An 18,592-nucleotide genomic window follows, 5' to 3' on the forward strand; every position below is an offset into this window, starting at 1 on the left:
TTTGTGAGCAGAAAGCAGTAGGTGTTGTGAAAAGGTTCTGGGAAGAGAGCACTGTGAATGCTTAGGCTGGCTTCTCGCATCATGTTGCGACAGTCAGTCTGCGCAGCATACTGAGTAAGTGCAGGGCTCTTCCACTTCCCTACTCAGGGATTCCAGTTTTAAATGGATGTCTGTAACTATAAATGTATACTGGGTTTGAAAAACAATCTTACACTGGGCAAACGGAAAACCTAAATCATCAACTTCAGTAAATGAGGGGTTCTGCTAAAAATAATTGTCATATTTCTGGTTTTGCAGAAAGCAGTATTTTCAGATAAGCTGGATACTAATGTATCTCAGTGGCCTCTTCCTGAATCTGAAGATAGACAGCGCTAGTTCAGCTCCTTACAGTGAAGAACAAAAAAATTAATAAGCACAGGCAATTTAACCTCTCTATGATGAGTTTACCAATGACATTAATGAAAAAGAATCATGCCAAGTATAGACTTCTGCTCTTCAAAAGAGCCGTAAGGAACTGCTGAGAAATGGAAGAGGAGGTGGCTGGCGAGGTAGGAGGAAAAGGCTGAGGAGGGTACCAGAGTAGCAGACTTCCCCTTCTGAAGACTCAGGGGAAGTACTAGACAGATGGAGCACTTGGAAGAGGAGTGAACAGTAAAACTAGGCAGCTACTAGTAAGACAAAATGCACAATGTATGGACAGCATTTAGTCCTTAAACATGGGCACAGCGGTACTCCCCCAGGACATATGCCTCCCAGGAGAGCCAATGGTTGCCTCCCAGGTTCTCCATCAGGGTGAAAATTGCTGGCTTTGCTCCTTGTTTTTTTTCCTTCACTCTATAGTTTTGTCAAACTCAGAAGGTACCAGACACTGGAAACTTTCAAGATGGAACTCAGAAGCTTGAGAACAAGGAGGGGAAAGGCTTGGTCCTCACAGCACAACCATCAGGCAAAATAATATTTTGGGCAATTCTAAAGTAAAATTATTAGCTCCAAAATAGTTAAGAAAAAATGAAACTTCATAGCTTGACAGTTGCAGCACAACAGTTTGACTGCTAATGCCATACGAAAATAACCCAGCTTTCTGAGAGCATTTGTTCTATGGATCACTCCAAGAGAAAGTAATTCTTTTTTTGTAAGTAAAATTTGGTAACAAAGTATTAAGAAAAAAAAAGACAAACACCTAATTTTCCTATTAGAAGAGAGGAAGAGCTGGTATGTTTTAGTGAAGATAAACATCCAGACTCTGTCCTTGCTGTTTGAGACTTGATCTTTTTTTTAATAGGCTTTTCTGAGATTGGCTGGTGCCATACTCGGCAGCAGAAGAGGAAAATGCTGCTAAGCATCAGCTAATGAATTCTGAAGTTCCTAGAAGTGGTAACATCAAATACATATATCTATATATTTTTGTGGATTACATATGCACAAAAAGGATAAGAATTGCGATACAGCTGTTGGAAATAAAAAGGAATAATGAAAAAAGAAAACCATGGCAACATTTCCCCTTCATTTTAAGGCTGATTTTTTTCAGAAAAATGTTTAACAATGCAGCTAAAACAAAAAGCCCTGCTAATAAGCTGATCTGTCACACCTTCTGGGGGAGCATCAAATGGCCATTTTAAACCAGAAGACTTTGCAGACACAGATTGTGTTCTCCACATCAACTGCAACTTTTCCTTTTGTAATGTATACTGCAGTTTGAAAATGCCAGCAGTGGAAGGGTTACACAAGCTTCTGCTGTGAAACACAAATTGGAAGGTGCTTCTGCATTTCTCTCCAAATTAAGATGAAGCCAAGAGATCAAATATAGTCTAATTAATGGAAAATTTAAAAAGCCTTCTTCTCAATGAGATTGTGGTATACTGGCTTTCTTCTGTGATCAGCTTTATATTCTTGATTGAATATCTTAGCATGGTTTTTTGTAATGATCAAAACCATACTCACAAAGGTCCCACATCTTCACACACTAATCTTCAAGATGCCAGTCTTTAGTAGCAATATCAAAGTTGTTAGCATGAGCAGTTTCTATGCATCACACCACTAGTGGCGTTTTGAAGATGGCTGAATGAATCTTACTCATTCACCACGTTCCCCTTGGAGGTTATATATGCTTCTGTTTAGAGGTATGCTACAATTTGCTATGTGTTTTCTTGTAATGCCTGCTCCAAGTAGCTATTCATACAGAGAGACCACCTTGAATTGCAGTGTCTGCCCAGGCCCTCCCTCACCCCCTCACTCATGCAAGAAGCCCTGGTCTTGCACTTCTGTGCACCAAGAGCCGAGCAGTGGTCCCTGCCTGCCTGTGTCCTTTGTTCTTTACATGGTCTCTCCTTTCTGCAGAAGGTTGTCACAGTTTGGTTCAAATCCATGCTTCATGACTCCTGCTGGAAAGCATAGGGTCCAAATGAAGAGTGTAATGCAAATAGTAGTGTCAGCAGCTGCTTCCTACCATGTGCTTGCCAGCAGATACAGGTGAGGAAGCCAAGAATGTGTGTCTATAGAGGCACATATGTCACCACTCTCTCCTTTGTATTGTCCTCCCTGGCCATCTAGGTCAGAAGTCGATGGCAGGGGTGTCAGCAGGGTTTGAATGGTGTACAGCAGGATCAGAGGCTTGGGGCCAAGAGATCTGCAACAGGCAGCAGTTCCTGGCTCCCCTGGGGTTTTGAAGTATCCCATCTAGAGACAAGGCACGATGCCTCCCAATATCATATTATCTCTTCAAGGGACAGGATTTCTCAACTCTTGAGTTTATGGGCACAACCTCTCATTTGAGAAAGCAAAACGCCACCCTACACTGCTAATTTATGAATTACCCATTCATAGATGTGGAGCTTTGGGGAGGTCTCTGTCAGAAAAGCGGCACAGACTTTCTTTCTGGCAAGCAGAAGCAGCACAGCAGGGGGTGGCGGGGTTGTGAGATTCACCCCCTGCCTCGTCTCCAGCACTTGCATGTGGTTTTTAAATCTCTTCTCTACAATGACCATTCAGAAGCACCAGTTGGCTGCCGCTCTGTTCGCCTTAGGACTACTGCAGCACTTCATGAACTTAAATCCTCCCCCAACCTATTCACCTTCATCAAATGAACATCAAAGCCTCCCCTGAAGTGTTGGGGAGGGAAAGTTAACGTTTACTGTATATTAAACATGAACTGGATACACCTCAGTTCACCTTTGCTTTCACATACAAGTCAGAAGGTTGAATCATACTGGGACAGGACTGACCTACTCAGGTTTTTCTCAAGTTATTGAGGTTGCTTAGTTATTCCTTTTAAGCCAGACTCTTAAGAGTCTAGCACACAAGGCTCCAGGGGAGCCTCAATGTTTCTGAAAACCTCATTAGGCATCTAGCTGTAATCCAAACCCACAGCCTTGTCATACAAATATTTGACCTTTCATTACTAGATGCACGTTCCGCAGAGGAGATGCTGTTGTGAGAGCTCTGCCTTGTCTCCTGTGGACATACACAAATAGCTACATTAGAAGTGCTGAAAAAATCCAGCACAGTAAGGGACTGCGGTCTCCAGGACAGCACACAATAAAGATATGTTAGAGATGGCTTCTTTCAGCTTCTAGTACCTCAGATTACATACGCAGTAACTCTAGTTTCAGAAGAAAATGGACACTTCCCAAAGCTTAAACCCCTTTACTCAGTATTAACTGCATGCCTGCGTACACAACTAAGGCACCTTCTGCACAGCCAGTCGTCTGCCAGCAGCTGCCTAAACCTTGAGGATGGGGAGAAAGAAGCAGTTCATATTTTCACCTTGTCTGCCACACTTCTCCCTAATATTGGAAACTTGACTTGTAAGGAATGAGTTTTGTCGCAAGTACATTTTCAAGGCAGAGTACAGCAAATGCTAACCCCAACTCTGCAGCAGCAGTGCCTGCAAGGGCAGATGTAGGGATCATAAAACCAAGGGAGGGGAAAAAAATAAATACAAATCTTGATTCCTTACATTCTTAATCCCTTACATGGCAATTTAAGAGAGCATATCAGGATACTAAACCACACACATTTTTCACGCTAAAGGCAAATAAATAACATTAGACACTGACTCCTTAAACTCTTAGAACAGATTATAAGCACAGCTAGCTCTTCGCTGGCACAATCCCCCCCACATTTACCAATCAGTTTATTTAAAACCTGCATGTTAGATTTGAACCTTCTGCACAGCAAGCTCTAGTTTACCAAGCTGCAACCCAAAGTGACTCTTGCTATCAGACTATAAACCCCAGAAAATAGGGCTAAGGGTTCTTAATGAACCTGCTGACAGACTCCTAATTATAGTGGTGCTATCAAGCATAATAAAGGCTGGTTGGTTTTATTATAGTCTCATCCAAAGACTTGTTGGATGCTGGATTAGCTCATCTTTTCACTCCTGTTGAACTGCCATATGCTTCTTTTTCTTCTTTACTTAGTATTTGGCAGGAGTTATTTGTCAGCATTTAGAAAAAGAAAACATGTCTGCAGAGACTACATTTCTAGTTCTTTCTAAGCAAAGTTTCTTGTTTTACCTGATAAAGCCTTAGAAAATGCATTTTCATGTCTAAAGCAAAGCTGGGCAAGAAAAGCCTGCCATCAAAACATGAACTATGGACGCTCTTAGACTGTCCTCACAATACTGCAGCATAACATTTCAGTTTACTTCAAAGAAACAGATACCTCAGTAAAAAGCTGTCTCTTTCTCCTTCCCCTTTCACATCAGTTCTGCCAAATTTCATACTCACTTTAAATATCTGCAAGTAAATCAGAGCAAAATATAGCATTTTACTAACATATTTGATTATTTATTCATCACTACCATCTACCAGCACTGTTGCAAAGAGTCCAAGCTGCACAAAACAAGCCACAGGAATAAAAATAATATTGATGCAAGGGCTTTTAAAAAAGCCTCTTGTTTGGCAGCTATAAAACCACTGAATTTCACAAGCTTAGCTAATGCACCGTAGCAGAAAGGATTTAATTGCTTCTTCTAATCCCAGAAATCAGAGAGCTGGGAATAACCAAGCAGCACCTGTATGAGGACAAGCCTGGAAACCAGCTAGCGGCACCGTTGCTAGACAAATAGGAGAACACCAAACTTCATAGGTTTTGGAGAAAAACTGAAATAATGGAAGAGCTTCACAGAGGTAGCCAGAGGAGAAGCAAATTATTTCAGCTGCTCTATAAAACATGCTCAGGAAAGGAGGAGATGCGGCACCACCAGCCTCAATTATGAAGCAGAATTAGGCAAGGTATGAGCACTTTGCTGCTCTGTGTGATTTGAATCAGGAGAGAGACTTTTTACAGGGGCATGCAGTGATAGGAAACGGGAGAACGCTTTTAAACTGGAACAGGGTAGATTTAGGCTAGACAGTAAGAAGAAATTCTTTACTATGAGGGTGGCGAGACATCGGAACAGGTTGTCCAGAGAAGCTATGGCTGCCCCATCCCTGGCAGTGTTCAAGGCCAGGTTGGATGGGGCATGGGGCAACCTGGTCTAGTGTGAGGTGTCTCTTCCCATGGCAGGGGGGGGATGGAACTAATTGATCTTTAAGGTCCCTTCCAGTCCACCACCCTTCCTCCCCTGCTTCAGCTTCCTCTTCAATGACAGCACTTCTGCCATGGGAAGCAAGGTATTCGTACACAGGCATCTCCTGTGAATAACATATACTCCCAACAAATGACATGGACTCAGCTCCAGATGGAAAGAAATACAGTTCAGTTCAGAGGAGAAAAGGAAGGGGCCTTGAAAGACCCCCAGAATGACCTAGAGGCAAGATAATGAGAACTAATAGAGCACTTCTGAAAAAAGAAAGGTCACCTGTCAGAGCTGCTATTCAGCTCTGCTAAGTGGTTTTATTGATGGATCATTAAAGGGTTCCCATCCACCTTCAGCCTGAGAATGGTTTCACAAAGCAGATAATAGGAAAAGAGAAAATATCTTGCACTATTTCCTTTAAACTACATGTGTTTGACAGTCTTTTGAGTTATATTCTGTTTTACTTTTCTCCACAATTTCCTCTGTGTGGGCTTCTCATGCCAACCAGGGAAGCAGGAGAAACACTGCCTGTTAAAAAATTTTGAGTATAAAAATACAAAATTGCCTTAGGTTCAAATTGTCTTAACCTGATATCATTATGCACTGAAAATGTGGATAATGAAGGTATGAGTTTTAATTAAATTTTCAAACATTACTTTTAAATATAAGTGCAGTCTTCCTGCAGCCATGCCTCATCTCCAACTGTAAGCTCATGTGTCTGGATGCCTGAACTCCACTGTAATCCAGTTTGCCTGGAAATAAGTAATATAATTGATTTCATGATTCTCTGAGCCCTTTGGTGTAGTCTTTCAGCTGCCCTACTATTTGCAGCTGTAGATACGCAGCAGATAAAGACTAATGCTGCTCGTATGCCAGCTCGGAGATGCTGAGTCTGCAGATTTTAGGAGCTCTGCAAGACAAGCCGTGAGATGCTCCTGCAATTTCCATGTAAATAGTCTAATACAAAACTTACAGGATAAGGCAATTTTGATGGTTAGGCTGTAGCTACTGTAACTGGTAGACTGGCAGCACAGCAAAAGCAGAGACAGATTTCCTTGCTTGGCTAAAGGGACTTAGGTGTTTTCCCTTCTCTTCCGCCTCTAGTCACTGGCAGTGACCGGTGGAAGATAGGGCCTGGGTCTCTGTAGGGCTGGATCAAAATCTCACCAGCACCTGGAACACACAGGCAGGAGTTAGCACCCAACTTCAACAGTGTCTTAGTGGAAAAGCAAAGAATAAAAAGCCACGTTACTGGGGAAAAACCTCCAGTGAACAAGACCAGAAGTATTTCAATTTCGATTGCCTGCAGTGTTCCATGATAATAATCTGATTTTTACCATTACATTCAGGAAAAAAAAAAAAAGAAAGAAAAAGAAAAAAAAAGATAAGTCATTGACAAGCTTTAATTTTTGGCTTGTATTTTGTAGCATAAGACACAGTTGGAAGGCATGCATTAAGCTAACGGATACCATGAACAATGTATAGGTGTATATACATCTATTATCTATAGGCCCTCTATATTACACGTATCTATTACACAGACCTTAAAGCTCTTTAAAGCACACAAATATTGCCCTTGTGGTCACTGTTACATTCTGCACCATTTAAGTCTTTCAACCCCCTCCTCTGTATGGCCCAGGCTCACTCAAGACCCACAGAGAAGCTGGGCACCACATGTCCCCAAGTGCCCCCCCCACTGACCCATGCTCCCAGAGCTGAGTAGAACTGGCTTCCTCACTGAGATGACCAGACTTGCACAGCCCACAGGCATCACCTCTTTGGGGAAATTAGCTGCTATGAATTCAAGACCTGATAGCTGGTGTTAACTGAAATGTTTTGAGGACTTGCACTTCAGCCTATTTTGGCCAATATTCATAGAAAGAGCACAAGCATCTCTGACAGCGGCTCCCCGCTATTGCCAAATCCTGCCTCTGAGCTATTAAAAGAAAAGGTCACCTAAATTTAACAGGACTAACAAGATATTTTCTCAGTCATCTTCCTCTGAAACAGCTGAGCTGCTCTGCCTAAACACTGGTTTTTCTTTTTAAACAACAATAACAGAATATTCAGCAAGAGGCAGCCACCGAGTTAAAGAAATCTCAGTGCAAGCTGTTAAAATTTGGCAAACGTGTGAGCGGCTGAAAATAGAGTTTTATAATGGGAAGTGTCAAACAACCTTGATAATAGGCAGCATTACCAGTCTGCTCTGTAATTCTAAATTATGTTTTATTACAGTGTTAAATATGCCTGAGCTCCGTTTACCAGTTCCACCATTGCCAGCCTGAGAGCAGCTGCTGGCCGATGGCAAATTAACAAGTTGCAGTTTTCCTGGTGTAGACAAGAGGGTAGTTGTTTCTGGCTTTCAGCAGTTGGAGCAGGTTCATCTCAGTGGTTTTCATAGAGCTGAGCATGTTGGCATAACGCCATTAACACACTTCTCAGGTGGATCCCTGAAGTAATAAGGTGGTTTGAACACACAAGAAGTAAGTTCGAGTTAGATATTTCCAGAAGCTGGTGCAGATGCAGTCAGCAGGTGATCCTGAAGAAAGTACTGCAAAAAACACACACTCCAGACTTTTTACTATTTTGGAAAATAAATTAAAACTCAGATTGACACTGAGGAAGCCCAGGTCCTTTACTGTATCATAGGGTAAGGTTTATATGCCTAAGACCCCAAAGTGTTCCAGGGACATTTCTTCTGCTACAGGGTAAAAAGTAGCCTGCCTTTGTATTACTTTCAGAAGAAGCAACACCCATTACAAAGCTAAACTTTGAACATCATCAATCCTTTTCCTGGGAAAGATGAGCCATATAATATCCCAGCCTAAAAGACTGGCACTTCGTAAGAATCAAGGCATTTCGGCCAGCCTTCAAGGAGCTCTTAAGAGAAATCATGCACTTTTTAGGGTGCCAGACTTGCATGGCATCAACCAACCTTTCACCACCCAGGATCAGTCAGTCTGTAAGAAAGGCTGCTAGCTCTAGGACAGTTTCAAATTAGAACTACAGCTGACATTGTTTCTATGGAATAAAAAAAGGAGGGGATGGACATAACACCCTGCCCTGGCTGCATGCTCTGGGGAAGCCAGATTTTGGCCATCCAAACAACTCTGGAAGCAAACCACCCCCTTATGTGTGCCAGAGAGCAGCTGCCCAGCGCCAGTGGTACAGACATTAACGCTTCATGTGACAATGGATCAGGAGAGCATGAAAGATAAGTTGCTGCCTATCAGCACTGGGATGGGCACCCCCTGGCACCTCTCCCAGCTGAGTCACAACAGGGAGCTGAGGCAGCTGCTGGTACAGCATCATGGTGACACAAACATGGACATATTTGTTTCTTATCCCCCAGTTACCCTTTCAGCCACCATCATATTTTATTCTCCCCTCCACAAACCAGCCCCTTGAGGACCAAGGCCAAGACATGGTGATGGTTTGGGGCAGTGACACACAAGCTCCTGTAGGAACCAGGGCTGAGCCATGTCATCCAACCTCCCATTTCTATGTCTCCAAAGTGGGACTAGCACTTCCCTCTGGCCCAGTTGCAAGGATACATTTTTGAATGCTCAAAGCATCCATATATAACAGTAAATGACCCAAAGGAAGATCCTCCAAGCAGTGCCTAAAAGCAAGAAGAACACTCAAGTAGGCAGCACTGCTCAGGCTTTCACCCTGGAGATCTCAGGAGGTGCATCACAAAGCACCAGGGTAGCCGGGGCAGAACTCACCACAGACAAAGGCAGGCACTGCCCCACAGGCAGCAAACACGTGTTTTGGCATGCTGGCACACAGTGGCAGGGGCCAATTTTTAACTACTGGTAGTGCCGGCTCCTTTTTGGCCTGGTACATGCACCAGCTGAAATACAAAGAGGGCACTGGACATTTCTCAGAGAGATTAAATAATCTTTTGATCTAGAGAACAGAGGGCAGCAGCTTCAGAGGCTGCATGCTCATCCTTTTCTGATGATCAAGTCCCTTTGAGGTATCCCAGAGAGAACATGCTCAAAACACCTCAATTCTCAAGGTTGTTTGGCTGATCTGGATTCCTGAAGTCTTGCCTATACTCGGGGAGAATATGATTCTTTTCATTCATCATCTCTTACAACCTCTCAGTTTTGATCAACGTTTCCCCCACCCCTGCAGCAAAACTTCACTTCTCTCATCCTTTCTGTATGTCTTCCAAAAAGCAGGATGCTCAGCTAACCATTTCATATCACACCTATGCCAAAGGACTGACTAAACATCTCCCTGGCTTCAGAAACACTTCTTGCAGGACTCCCACTGCCTATGAACTAAGTGTACTCTGGAAAGCAACAGCCATTCAGAACAGGTGAGATTTAAATTCTGAGCCCACCAGGGCCAAGCTGAGAAGCTGCTGAACTCTCAAATAATCTGATATGGAAGAGTGAGAAGAAAGGGAGAAACAAACTGCTTTTTCGTAGGATGTAATGGGGACAAAGAAACAGATATAGCTTGGGCTAAAAACTAAGTCTCTATTTCCAGAAGGAAAAGAACCAGTGGAAAATAACTTGATTTTTACAAGTTGCACATCCATGATAGTAGGACTGAGACTCACTGGACTACTTCTAATGGACAGAGATGCAGCAGTCTGGATAGTTTTTCTAAATTCCAGTTAACACTCTTCCATTTATAATGGCCAATGGTTATCTTTGATTCTTCAATTCTCACCTCTACCCTTCAGAAAACAATCTTAGTAGAAAAATAACCTTATGAGGCAGGGCAGCAAAAGCTGCAGTCCTTCTAAAGGCTCTAACAGGTACCAAGTGCTGTGACTGAAGTAGTTATCATGAAGTCTTTTCAGGCAGCAAACTTGGCTTAAAAAAATTCCCACCTATGCTAACATATGCTTCCACCTCAGCTGTGCTAATCTTTATACCCCACATTGCCACCTGGCACCTGAGACAACACAGATTACCAAAAAAAAAAAAAAAGTTATTTTTTCACATTTTTTAATGTAAAGTAACATATCAACCTATTTCAGCTGTCTCTGGCCATGCAAGCACTCAAACAAATAGAAGCAGAAGGCGTCCTCCTTAGGATGACCAGGAGAAAGGTACTCGGGAAAGCTTAAGATACAGTTATATCTCAAGACCACAAAATGAAGATTGAAACATGACTGGAACTTGGTCCAAATGTGTCCCAGTTCTGTCTGTCTTCCTATAACACTGGTATGTATATGGCAGTCATTTAGAAGACATATTGCAGGGGTTCAATATGCAAATACTCCTGGCAACTATGTCAGCCAAAGCTAAAAATAGAATATAACTATGAGTCACGTGAGCACTGTCCAGAAACCTGGACAACTCATTGCAGGAAGTTTCTCTGAGAAGAAAGGGCAAGGGTAATAATACTCAACAGCTCCTGAAGCTATGGCTGCTGAGACAGCATTTCTTTCTTACATAACTTTTTCTCCTATAATAGGATATGTAAAAAGACATATATGTATATGTATAACCTGACCTCTCAATACTGATAAGGATTTTTCCTTGCAAACTACTGTTTACTCCAAAGGAGCATGCTCATTAGTGGAGAAGCTCCTCATTCATGCAGGAAAGTGTAAGAGAAAATGATTGCTCTGCATATAAGGGGAAGAAATAACTACTCTGTCCCAGTTCTTTCACGAAAGTACACTGCAAATTGAGAGAGCTCTTATAAAGATGTCCATCATGGATTTCTTAAAAATATGCCTGTTGATATACAGTGCTTTCTGCTTGAAATGTGGGAAGATTTGGGGGTCAAAGTGGGAGAAAGGAGGACACAATGTAGTCCTCTGTTTTAGGGAAGGGCACAGCTATAGCTCTGTTGAGAAACTGCAGAGACGGAACACAGGTGTACAGTGCTGCAGCAAAACCTTGGTGGAGTGTATGAGGAAACCCAGGCAGTTTTGCTGCCTGAGAAGAGAAATAATCAGAGGAAGCACACACAGGAGCTCCTTCGTCTCCTCTGTATCGGGGAGAACATGACCACCTCCCAGCTCCCTCCATCCCTGCCCAAACCACAAAATCCCTTCCCAGCCTGCAGTCTCCCTGCCCACTGCCCTGGCAAGGGAAGGGCTCTTCTTTCCTTTTCATTCCTCTGCCCCTGTTCCAAGTTGCCAAGCATGCAAACAAACCAGAAAAGAGCTGAACATGGCTGCAGCAGGGAGTAGGGGTCAGGGAGATCCTATGCTGCATTAACAGACCACAAGTGTTTCATGCAAGAGCCACCTTTCTGATACTTTTGGAAAAATCAGTAACATTTATATACATTTATTATATGTGCATAAAAATATACATATATATGGATACCTGGTTTCCTCAGCTAACTTCCTACTCTGTTTCTCTCTCCTCTCCAGCATACACATCCTTACATGAAATAGCCACTAACAGTACAAGAACATGAAGACTCAACTAGAATAGGAAGCAGAACAGCAAAGTTAATATGCAAGAGCAAAATATCACAAAGACAACTGAAATAGCTTTCTTAATGGCTAAGTGAAATCTGTTTCAAGATAAAAGACATCCTCCAAGACTAAGTGATGCTAAGAGCAGGAAGAAAGAGCTTCAAAGAACTCACTTCATAAATATCCCTCAATATGGTAAGATATTACCCTCAAATTAAGTTAAATGAAACTACATCTGTGAGATTAGACTATGGTTGAATTGCAGGTACCAATAGCAATACCAGCAGAACATGCCACCCTGACTGTGACTAGGTCACCGCTATCTGCTCATTAGTCGCCTTTGAGGAAAATGGAGAAGCAAATATTCCCAAAAGCTGCCATTAGCACAGCACAGGCTGTTGGGCACATCTGGCTCAGCTGCACCGACTTCAGCAGTGGCTTTCTACTTACCAGCCTTCTGTTGTGAAACCTGAGAGTTTGGGTACATTGAGATGGAGACTGTCACCCCCTCATGCTACCAGTGCAGTATTTTGCCTGAGCTTTGAAAGTCAGCGGGTATCATTTTCTGAGCCAGTTACAGAAGATGCTCTATAGTGTTTGTTAAAGTTAAAATGCTTGAAGATCTGTCAGACCAAAGAATTTGCTCCTATGAGGTTTAGAATCGTGGGCCAAGGAGCCACCACGGATGAAGACTGGCTAAGTGTCACACTTTAAGAACATATTAGAGGACAGAGCATGACGCATTTTCACAGTATTTAGGAACTGCAAATGAGGTCACTGTGGCAACTGCAAGCCATTTAAGTCAACATTTATCTCAAACAATGGAACTAAGGTACAGAATCCTCAGTAAAACAGTCAATACAGCTTTATGAAAATCAGACCTATAATCCTACCCAGAAAATGTCCCCAGCCTGACAAGTTTGGTTAATAAAGGCACAAGGTGTCTTTCAGCAAACCAAGCATGTATTAGCTTCTTAGAACTAAACAGTTCTATTGAAAAACAGATGCCACACAACTCAAAGCAGCAGCTGAAATAGTTAGGTCATCATGCTCAACCACTGGCATTCAGTCCTGGGTACCCCAGCTCCTCTAGTCTTTATGCGAATCAAGAACTAAAGCACGTCTTCCAGGAATGTGAAAGTCCTATTTAAGAAAGTCAGTGCTGGTATAAATCCACCGTTCCACCAATTTTCACATGACCTACACAAAAGGGCAAGTCGAGTTCAAAAGTCTGATGATGTGGATCACACAGTACAATAGACTCAACTGAACAGCAGCATTATTACTGTAGCCAAACAAGATCACTCAAAAAGCAGATCCAAAATTTAGGTCACAGTGTTAGAATGCAATTTGGAAGACAGTAATGTGAAAGAACATAAGGGTCATGGTGGTTTGTCCAGTAGCACAATTGCTCCAGGGAAGTGGAGAGAGCAAATGTGATACTCCAACACACATAGCATCAAAGTACCATGTTTAAATTGTGAGACATAATCACGCCATTTAGCATTGGACTTCCTAAAACATATCTGCTCGTGACATCAACTGCTTGCATCTAATGTCATTAAATCAGTAAGAGCTCACATGAAAGTGATAGGCTGCATTAAAGGACTAGACTTAAAGACATACTATAGACAATCCATTTAATTTGTTTGAGAGAAGGTAAAAGAGAGGATGATAAAGAGGTGATAATCATTGTCTGTGTCAGCTTGCAGGTGATAAGACTTTTTCCTAGAGCTAATTTGACCACAGAACACCAATCCACTGGATCGAAGCTGTTCTTAGGAGCTTGGCAGATTTTATTAGATTGATAAGAAGTTGCTCAGGTCCCTTACGCTTTGAGCTACCCTGAAAGCCATCAAACCAGGGGATCTCTGTGTAAATCATCTCTGTTTTGCCTAAACTGGAACAGAATTTACAAGTTCAGTCTTTTATCTTCCAAACAAGAAACTAAACCACCAGCTCACCTGCTCTCTCCCACCCACCAGGGATGTTTCTCTTCACAAAGAGAAATGCCTTTGGGCCAGAAGAAAGAAGGAAAGAGAAACAACAGACTGTATAGTATATAGTCTATAGCTCTGGCTGAAGGTGATCCCCAAGTCCAGGCACCCCCACACCTTGCACATGAAAGCCTTGCAGAAAGATCAGTGGCTACTCCAGAATCAGTTTTCTTCACAGAAAAACAACACAAACCAAGGTCCTGGTCTAACCCGCATCTGAACTGAGGAAACGATCCAAAGTGCCTTGTTCAACTCAAAATTAACCACTACAGACTATGCAATATTTCCTGTTTTTTACTCCAGTCAGCCTCTCGTGTTTTGGTCAGGGATCAACTGCTTCTGGAGACCTTCAAAGCAACAAGTGAAAGAGCTGACTTCCATTGAGATCTAACCCCAACCTTTTCCAGAGCCAACCATGTTTTGGACAGACAGCCTTTGCTGCTCTGACCCTCCTTCCCCTCCCAACATTTACTTGTCTTCAAGATACACCAGGAAAAATGAAAACGTGACTCTAGTTCAGGAATAACTGAGGAGCATTCAGAAAACATTCAACAGACATAGCAGAGACCAAGTTATATGCCGCAGCTAACTTCTCTAAAGTTGTGTCTTCAGCTTTTGAGCTTGGTGGTTACTGGAATACGGCACAGAATTTTTAATTATACTGCTACTATGAAGTGGTAATGAGCATTAGCTGATGACTCAGAATAATAATTACTAGGTGGTGCTATCATGAAGGTACAATTTTAGAAGCCAAGCAGGTGTTACTTTCCTGAATGATTCAAAAATCACAAGCAGCCAATCCTCCAGCTAATTGCACACGGAAGCTATATGCATCTGAAATGCCTTTTTCAAAGGTCCAAAAGGGGCAAAGAAGGAAGTTTTGCCTTAATGCTGCTAAGCTGATTTGTTGTCAGTGTTCAGAAATAATTCCCCAAATACAAGATTTGGCTTTTTCATGATGTGTCAAGCATCTGTCTATTAAAAAGGTTAGGTTACCTTTTCTTGGAGAAAGAAACATTTCAGGCTTGGTTCCACCTAAACCTCTCATAGACACTGTTTCAGAGTGTCCGTCATTTTGTATCAGTGGCAGCAGCAACAGCAACAAATGCCTACTTGCAGTTACAGCATAAAGGTTTTTACACTAGGGCTGTAATAAATAAAAATAAAGACAAATAAAATACATGAAAACAACAATACATTTTAAAAGAGGCTCTTTTTTTTTTTTAGTTAGGGAGTATGTATTTGAAAGCAGTAAACAACCCTGGAAAATTGTGTCAAACATTCTTGCATTGAGTTTTGGTAAGTTGTTGGCAAACAGCTGGCATAAAAAGCTTCTCTTTCCTTCCGGATTGTTCTCTAGGTCACCCCACTGCACAGCAAATTGAATCACAAGCAGATTTCAATGTCTCAATTCCTAATGAAAAGCCAGCTAACTGGGGATATTATCTATCACATTTGTACTACACAGTATTTCATCATGAGATTGTTTGTGACAGCAATTCAAAACACTGAATTTCCCAACTCGTTTCTCCCTTGGGTACTTCAGTAGCTCTTTTTCAATCATTCTTGAAATAGCTGTAAGATAGAGTTACATGGGCTTTGCTATGGGAACAATAGATTAAGCACTGGGATTTTTATTTTAAAACCCTAACTTTTCTTTTGCATATCATATCTTAAAGCCTCCTCCACACCCCTGCTATTTAAACAATTCAATTAAAATCTGGGTGATAGCATGTTCTTAATTTCTTTCTTGATTAACTGGTGTACAAAATGAGGCTGAGTGGGAAATCATTCCCCCACAATACAGATTTTTTTCCTCTTTCTTAAAGGGGTTTGCAGGGAGTTAGTGGTAGAGGCAAGAAACAACAAAACCCTGGGCGTGCTGGGCCACCAATTGTGCCGTGTGCTGGCAGAGGAATCTTGCCTTCTCCTGCAGGCATGCCCATGGTGACTAATGCCTTCACACTCTGCACCCTGGCATCACACTTACCCCATGGTTATATCAGTTTTAAAGCATCTGGTGCTAATTTAGAAATCCAAACCTAAAAATGAGACAAGCACATGCTTTTCAGGCTGGGCTTAAACCATGACATCAGCAAAGCAGCGATGCAGTCAAAGGTAAAAAACTAAATACTGACCTTCACACTTTTCAAATCTGAGCTGGTGAGTTTACTTGTTTACTACCTTGTCTAGAACACAAAAAAGATGAATTATCCCACTCTTTCATCTGGCAGCAGAGCAACACAGAAGAGATGTTTGCACCAGCAGATAGATGAACTTCATTACTTTGGAACCTGTTCCTTGCACAGAGATGCTATACAAATTTAAGGCCCTTAATAAAGCAGATGTTCTTATTTACTATCACTGCAACCAATCTCCACAATCTGACACATGATTAAGTTACCAAGTCAGGCAAGCTGCCCTCATGGATGACATACACCCAACTAGCCTGCCCCAAGCATAAGGCAAATGTCTCCTAGACTGGCTCCAGCTCTCTCACATGCCCACTGGCCTGGAGCAAATTGGTGGGCTCCTCAGCCACAGAATCTCGGTCTCAGCACTCAGCTCAGGAACCCCCAGCACAGACCTGTGGAGCTATTTATTACTGCATCTAGTCTAAAGATAGCAACTTTTTATGAAATTAATCACATTTTATTCTCTTGGGCATCAGTGGAACGTACTGAAGAGCACTCTATGTAGGGTGTAATTCAGGAAATGTAATTACATTAATTAAAGATATTTAAATGTTAATCTGTAACAATGTTTGTCCTTTGTTCCAGCAGGATTTGTTTCCATTCCCCCAAGCCCTTGAGCCCCTCATCAGACAACACCACCTCCGTTAGAAGGCTGGAACAAAAGAAGGTGACAATACTAAACCTGGACACTTAGCCTGGAGCCCCTCTTCACACTTGTGGTCATCCACAGCCACCCCTCACCACCCACTGCTGAATGAGCTCAAGACACATTTGAAAGCTAGTCCAACATACCCACTGTGAGTATGGTAAGCCATTCTGAATTAAGGCCCGTGATACCCACCTACTTCAATGCACAGGTCTTTTTGTTGTTTAGAAACCTGAGATCGATCATAACAAGACAGACCAAACATCCTCTATCCCAACACCCTTCCCTGAGATCAGACTTTACCTTACTTTTTGCACAGCAGCCCAAACTAGTCAGGAGGTTATTTCTGTTCTCAAGGAGATCGAGCCCTCCTGGGAGAGATTCAGCTCCTTTACTTTAGGTGCTTATCTCAGGCTTGTATGAATCACCTCAGCCTCTCCTTCCCTCCCTCCCCTGACGATAGAGGTTGCCTTAAATAACCGTACAGGCCTACAAGTTGTGTGTCTTGCTGAAAACAGCCAGGGAAAATGAACCACATTTTAAAAGTGGCCAGCAGCAGCCGCTGGAGGTCAATCATTTTGCATTGCAAACAGCCCCCCAGATTCCTAAGAAAATGGGTTTCAGGACTTCCTAAATTAGAAGTTGCATCGAGGCTTAAAAGTTACCAAAGGCCTTATTTTCTGTGTATGTGCCTAATCTCTTCTTCATATCACTGGCATCCAAAAGGATCCTGCAGCCATTACATGATTTAGCTTTGCCTTGAGCAGATGAGGCAGAAGAAGGAGCTGGATTTACTTCTCATTTAAGCCTGGTGTCTGATAATTGTATTGTTCCTAGCCTGTACTTGTATATTACATCATATTTTCTCTCTCTTGCTTTATCCTCCCCTCAAATGAAGAGTCTCTCTTATTAAGAAAGTTGCCACAATCTTTTTCACCCCAAGGTCTCCTACGTTTCTCTATTCCTTTTCTATTTCTGTTTTGTTTTGAGGTTAGGGGACCAGAATCCCCCATAGTACCTCAGATGCAAATATTTATGTGTCTGTAGCAACACAGAGACAATTTTGATTTTGTTCGCTACTCCTCCTAGTATTTCTTATTGTTCTACTTTACTGAGCACCACTGCTCACTGAACTGACATTTACAAAGAATTATCCCCTGTACCTCCAGCAGGGTGTTTTTTTTCTTTTTACCCCCTCAGCAAGAGGATTATTTCTTTTCCCCCTCCATGCATTATTTTGCATTCATTGGCACTGAATTTCATCTGCCTGTATCTCCAGCTCTGTGCTGAAAGAGCTCCTGCAAGTTGTTTCAGGCAGCTTTGGGTGAGATTATTGTAAATAAAGTTTTGGTATCTTCTACGAGTTTGTCATCCACTTAAAATCAAATCAATTGGTTGAATCAGAACAGCTATGACAACAGCACAGATCTTTGAAAGACATCATCCCAGTAATAGGTGTTATAGAACAGGGATGCTAATCAGGTATTCCAGTTCTTCACTTCCTGTGTTTAAGCATTTGACAATTTGTGAGAAGACATTTTCTTTCATTCCCTGATAACTGTGGTTCTAACAGATTTCTGTGAAGTACAGCTTGTACTTGTATTTTCAAAGAGTTTTTGACAAGGTATCAGCTAGATCTGCTGTATCCATGTAGTAGCTTCCTTCAGAAACTTCCACAGATTCATAAGAAATAACTTCCCTTTACAGAAGACATGCTGCCTCATCACTCATGCATTATATTTCTTTTATCTACTACTTCTATTTCTATTCTGATTTCTACAAAACTATCTAATACAGGAGCCAGATTTACTGCTAATCTCCCCACATGAC

Source organism: Neopsephotus bourkii, unplaced genomic scaffold (genome assembly GCF_033783945.1).
Source record: "Neopsephotus bourkii isolate Nb327-2 ecotype Australia unplaced genomic scaffold, CSIRO-AGI_Nbou_v1 NB_1624, whole genome shotgun sequence".
Lineage (NCBI taxonomy): Eukaryota > Metazoa > Chordata > Aves > Psittaciformes > Psittacidae > Neopsephotus > Neopsephotus bourkii.